Below are 6,713 nucleotides of genomic sequence, written 5' to 3' on the forward strand. Positions count from 1 at the left end.
TAAGTCAGAGCTAATTCATCCCTACCAAAAGAGCCTTTTAAAAATCATAACTAGGGGGGCCTGCCCCTTAGCTCAGTTCTTTAAGTGGCTGCTTCAACAAAGCAGTCAGGCTCAGGTTGCTGTGGTTTGATTCCCACAACTCAAACCAGCCAAACCTGCCCTGAAGGCATTCAGAGCCAAAAAAAAATCATAACTAAAATTTTTCTGTCCTCTTTTTCTTTCATATAAATATCACTGCCTTCTTTCCTTGTCATTGTTCTACCAATGAAGGCCAATGAAAAAGCTGTGTGACTTAGCCGTGGTGTCTTGTTAAAGAGGCTATGCAAATAATCTTTGAAGATTATTTAAGCCCAGACCCCCAGCTGAAAGCTTCTGCAGCCACTGATCTTCAACAAATTGGATTTCTAAGAGGAAATATGTCCTCCAACTTCAAGTATGTGTGTGTATGAGTATGAGTGTGCGTGTATGTATGTTCAAGATGTTATTTCCTAGTATTGATTGTTATACTGGTCTCTATACATACACAACCTTGGAAATGGTTATTTTCTACAAACTCCAACAACTAAAATAGTGCCAAGTCCTCAGGGCTACTGAGATGGTAATAGAAGACACCCTGTATCCCAGTGTTGAACACTATCTTTCCTAGTTCAGCAATTCTCATTTCTCTGTCTCTCTGCTTAGGGTAACATATTCCTTCTCATCTGTTGCTATTAAAAACAACAAAGACTGCTGAGAGAGAAAAATGCACAATACATCCAGTTTTAATGAAATTGACTATCAGAACAGCCTGATATTTTGAACTTAGAGTCTCATCATCCAGTGCTGGTAGGCAATTTCAGTAAGACCCTATTAGCAAAGGTCGTGAAAGCATAAGATGTTCAGCTAAACAGAAAGAAAATAAATGATAATCATCACTTCCCTCCACATATTTCCTTAAGCTTTTATATCCTGAGTACCTACTGTATACCAGGCGCTGTTTAGCATGGCAGAAATGTCTACATGGTTAACTGTGTCCTCAGGGAAGTCTCAAACTGGGAGGAGGAACAGATGTACAGACAAATTCTTCATAATAGAGTGATTAGGTAGGGAAATGCTCCCAGGTAAAGGATGGGAGCAAAACACAAAGCAGGGGACCCTTTGGTTTCATCTTGATTTCAAGGAAGCCTTCCTAGAACATATGATTCTTAAACTGAATCTTTAAAGAATAAGTAAAAAGTATGAAATACAAAAGATTCCAAAGACTATTCCAGATAATTGGGAAAAGCATGGTATGTAGGTGGCTGTATTACTGTTGCACAAGGCAGGGGGTAGGAGAAGGTAGACCTGGCGTGAGAAGAGTGAGCTGAGAAGCTTGGATTCTATTCCATAAACATTTTTTCTCATCATGGTATGAGTACTATATGACACCTGCAAAGAATATGGGGGTAAATCAATGACAGAGTGGTCACCTTTTGAGTTAAGGAGTGACATCTACCTGCATACCTGTAATCAAATCCAACATACTGGTAGGAAAGTTCACTGAAAGAAATAAAGAGCCATTAAAAACTTTGAAAGAGGGTTATTATATAGTCAGAGCTGTGTTTTAAATTTCTCACCTGGCTGCAGTGTGAAAAATTTAGGATTGGGCCATAATAGTTTAGTCAAGAGCTACTGATGCCCTAACTGGGTCAGCAATCAAACAGATAAAGAGAAGTTCAAGAAACAGGGAGGAAATAAAATTGACCAAATTTAGTGATCTAATGCCCATGGGAAATAAGACAGAAAATGAGGTTAGGACAGCTCCTTGGTTTCTGGCCCAGTATTGAATGAAAGCAAAAATACATAAATCTGTTTGGTCCAAAAGATTAAGATCTTTCTTCATCCATCACACCATATATATTGAACTGGGGAATTTTTATTTTTAAAACTTCCTACTTCCGATAAGCAAAGAAAACACTAAGGACATTTAGAAACTGCTCTTCTTTCCCAAAGTCCTATCTAAGTGCCAAAGCCAACAATCATAAAGACACAATGGAACAAAGGAAGGAAAGGAGGAGAGAAGAAAGGAGGGAGGAAATGAGACAAGAAAAGAAGGGATCAATTTGATTTTCTGTGTAACAGCTTGGCATTAAAGTTTTCTTAGTTTGGGGGCATCTTGCCATTCATTATGGAGAAAAATGTCTGCCTCAAGCTTAGGTGTTCAAAGATGGGCCATTTGGAAGGTGATCAAATAATGAAGTTGCTAATCTCATCAGAAGATTAATTCATTGATGAGTTCATAGATAAATGAGTTGGGGGAGCAGTTAGACAAAGTGTGTGGCTAGGGTATGACTTTAGAAACCATCATTTTTCTCTGATTTTTCCTTATTGTCTCTGCTTCCTAGTCATTTGGACAGATGTTGGGCAGTCTCTAGTAGGTGCACAATCATGGAGAAAGAGAATTTTGGTAACCTGAGTAGTATCTACAATTGGAATAAGATTTAGGTCAGTTTTCCCAGTCATATGCCTAATAATTTTTTATTATCTTTCCACAGTTCACTTTTCCTATATAAGATATACTTCCTCACTACATTGTAGTATAACCACTTCAGGTTCAATTTTAGACACTGACATTATATAATGTTGGAGAATAATTAAAAATTTTGAAAAATCACTAAAACCCAGGATCCCCTAAAATCAGACAAATGAGTTGAGCTGAAAAGTCCTAGCTTTTTTCTTTTTTTTTTTACTGCATTATGTGATGATTAATTTTATCAGCCTGAATGAGCCAGGGGATTCCTGTGTGGCTGGTAAAACATTAGCTCTGGATGTGTTATGTTTGATTATAAAATGTTCTCCATACACTCCTTGTGTTGAACTTGGTCTCTATAGCAGCAATATTTGGACATGGGCATTGGTTGGATCCTGAGGGCACTAACTTGATCAATGGATTAGTCCAAGGATGAGTTCCTAGCTATGTGCTATAGAGCAGCAGAGCCTAGTTAAGAGAATGGGTCATGGAGGGATGACCTTGGGGACTCTGTTACCCCTGGCCCTTTCCTGTCAAATTCTTCTTCTTTCTGTTTCCTGGCTGTCATGAGGTAAGCTGATTGCTCTGCTGTGCCCTTCTACTGTGATATTTCTGCTTTAGGGCCAGCCATGGGCTGAAACCTTTGGATTTTTTAGTTAAAATAAAACTTATTCTTTAAAGTGTGCATGTCGGGTATTTTGCCCCATTGGTGGAAAGGTGACTGATATACCATCTGTCAAATTTCAAAGTACTACAAGGGGGCTTCTTCAGCAGTCCTAGCTCCTTTGCTCCTACTCATTACAAGAGACCAGATCCCAAAATAATGGTGAGACTCTTGAATCTGAGTCACTCAGGTAATATTGGTTACATCATCTCCTAGCTCTAGGCAGCAGCTTTCTAAATAGTTTTAAATCAATGTAATGTTAGATACTCTAAATTGTTATTTCCTGGAAAATGCAAAGAAAGTTCAGAAAGCCACCTTGGCACACCTACAGTGTGTACAAAAGGGCCTGGCTGCCTTATGTCCTTGGCAGGGCTTATCTCCAATAATACTAACAAATTTTAGATGTCCCTAGAACCACCCTAAAATTCTGCTAAAAAACAGACTTAAAACGCAAAGTAACAAATGCAATTTATGTTTCTCATTTGAATCAGACAGACAGTGGGATAATTTTTATTATGGGCTGGGCATTGAATGATATTTAAATTTGTGATTAATTTGGATAGCTGTAATAACATTTAAACAAAATATTTTAATAAAGTATTTATAGGGGAAATCTGGTATTTACTTGAGAAAAACATTATGACTCTCCTCTAAAAAGGAAACTTAAGGGGCTGGGGAGATGGCTCAGAAGAATAAGTGCTTCCCAGGCAAGCACAAGGGGCTGAGTTCAATCCCTGGTTCTGCCAAAAAAAATAATAAAATAAATAAAAATAGAAAGAAAACTTAAGTATACTAAAGATTGGTCATTGGTTGACTTGTGGAAGTTAGTAGTAAATATGCTATTATTTATTTATATAACTTCCACTTGCCTGTGTGTTTATGAGGAAATTTCTACTATAAATCTTTATTCTACTTCCACTTCACCACACAGCAACTTCAACTCTTAGATTTAAGTTCTTGGAAAATTAGATAATTTCAAGTGTTACAGTCTTATTGCAAAATAGGAAATGGGCTAGAAGTGAGCCTGGGGACTGGTCAAGTCAGAGTTTGAATAGTCACCCAGCAGACAATAATGGCCAGGATTAGACTTGTACCTGGGGAGAGCTATTAAGAGGATAGATACAAGGCCTATTAATAAGATGAATTCAATAGTTACCTGGTGATTGCATTAATAAGTAAAGGTAAAAGAAAAGACTGGGATCCCACAATCAGACCCACAAAAATTAGCTGGAAACCAAAAAACTCTTTTCCATCCCATTAACAAACGACCTGTTTCTGGAAAAGATACTTAACGTTTCTACTGAGCAAGAATTTCCAGGGGAGATTTTAATTGCATAAATTAAACATCCACTAGTCTTGACAGCATTAAAAATAATCTGTCACCTGCTCCTAACTTTGTTCTTGGTTACAAAGGCCATTGTTTGGCTGAACAAAGAGGGTAAGGAATCTGGAAAGAACTGTTTACCTGGAGAAGCTGCCAAGAGCTCAGACTGAAGCAGACCTGCATGCGAACGAGGAAGGGGCGGGCAACTCCATGCACAAGCAAAAGGCAGTCTGACTGAAACTCAAAAGTTATGAATGGAAATAAAGACCGTTTCCAGCAGTGGCTCTTGGTACATCCACAATACCCTGAAAATGACTGCTTCTCAGTTAGAGTCATTTCTTAGCAGATCAGTCAGAAATTCAATTCTGAGAACAATAAAATGATGTTAACTTAGGAGAGGAGGGCTTTAAAGGTCTCTGATTTCCTCCATCAGACAGCCCAGTCTACCCTCCTCTGTGCGGCTTCCTGCACTGCCCAGAGTTAACCCTGGTCCTTGGCAAACACTGACTACCTGCAAATTGTGGCAATTCTAGTTTAAAGAAATTTCTTAGAGTTCAAGAATGGAAATTCAACATAGTGAAACATACAAAATATTGTTCAGGCTTTTTTTCCAGTTACTGTTTTTGGCATACTCTGCCAAACTCTGGGTAATTGCTATAGTGTAGATGCAGCTGGAGTGTGGCCCTAAGGGTTCATGTGTTGGAGGCTTGGTCACCAGGGTAGTGACATTAAGAGGAAGTGAGTCCTTCGAAGCTAGGGTCTAGCGACGGACTCACAGGTCACTAATGGTATTTTAACAGGGTTAACACAGTTTTTTGTGGGACTCGTTGGTTAGAACCTAAGAGTTCTAAAGAGAGAGCTGCTGCTATAGAACAGCAAGCCTGACCACTTCCCGCCTTCTTGGCTTCTTACCAGGCCATAAGATCTGTCCCCACCTGCTGTGCCCATGCTGCCATCTGCCAGGAGTCCTCACCAGAGCCCAGATGACATCAGTGCTATGGCCAGTGTTGAAAGGTGAGAAAAATAAACTTCTTTTCTTTTTACAAGCTTTTCTTTGGGAAGTATGATCAAAATACACAGTGAACATAAAAACTTTTCTTATAGTACAATATACATTGTCATTGTCCCCCCCAAAATGCCTCCCCTCCCTTCACACACACTGCTCCCCTTGCTCTTGCCACCTTCTGAAGCAGCGCTGGAAAGTCCTCTTTCGTGTCTATGAGAGCCGACTAAAATATGGTGCGTGCTACTACTAAGTACCATTAAATGCAAGACAGGTCTATAAAGCCATCATGGCATTTCTCTGCCCACTGTCTTACTTTATTTTGTGGCTGAGACAAAAATCCCTAATACTGAAAGTGAAAGGAGGAAAGTTTTCTTTTGGCTCACAATCTGCACAGGTTTCAGTGTGTAGTCAGCTGTCTCCACGGCAGGGTGACATGGCAAAGGGGTGTCACAGAAGAGAAAGTCCACAGCAGCACAGGCAGGAGCAGCAAACACAAGCCTCCCTCCCTTTCTTTGTATCCCACCTGGAGTACAACCTTGTGGGCAGTGCCACCCACACTCAGGCTGGGGCTTCCACTATCCACACCAGAACTATGCTACACCAATTTAGTGGTTACATGCCCTTAAATCCCAACTCAGCATGGCACACCCATGATCCACTCACCTCCTAAGAGCCTCCCCTACAAGAGCATGAAGCTTTTCAGGGAACATCTATACACAAGCCATCACACCCACCTCCACTCAGTCCGACACCATGAAACTTCTGGCTTTTCCCTAAAGTCAGAATGACCATAAAAGGTAAACTTCTAAATACTCAGGACAGGGCAACTAAACATGCTCAGCAAAAAGGACTTCAAGAACTGCCTTAGAAAGTAACAAGATAAAATAAGTGTATTTGGAGAGGGAGCATTTTTAGGGAGATTAATGGTAATATCTTTTACTGTAATGTTTTGAATTTAAACATTCACTGTATGTTCCAATCATACCTTGTGTAAATATCTAGCCTCAGGTGTTTCATTATATTAGTAGAATAACTGATACAATAGCTATCCTTGTACAGATGGCTTTCCTATTGAAATCTCCTCCTAAAACTAATTCTGGCGTTCTATTTTCCACTATCCACCTAGTTTAAATTCTGAATGTTCTTCACTATTTGACATAACCATCAACTTAAGGCACTATTAGGCATCGGGAAAGGATTTACAGAGTTCAGTAAGGGAGTCTTAACTCAA

The sequence above is a fragment of the Octodon degus genome, unplaced genomic scaffold (assembly GCF_000260255.1).
Source record: "Octodon degus isolate 3935 unplaced genomic scaffold, OctDeg1.0 scaffold00122, whole genome shotgun sequence".
Classification (NCBI taxonomy): Eukaryota; Metazoa; Chordata; class Mammalia; order Rodentia; family Octodontidae; genus Octodon; species Octodon degus.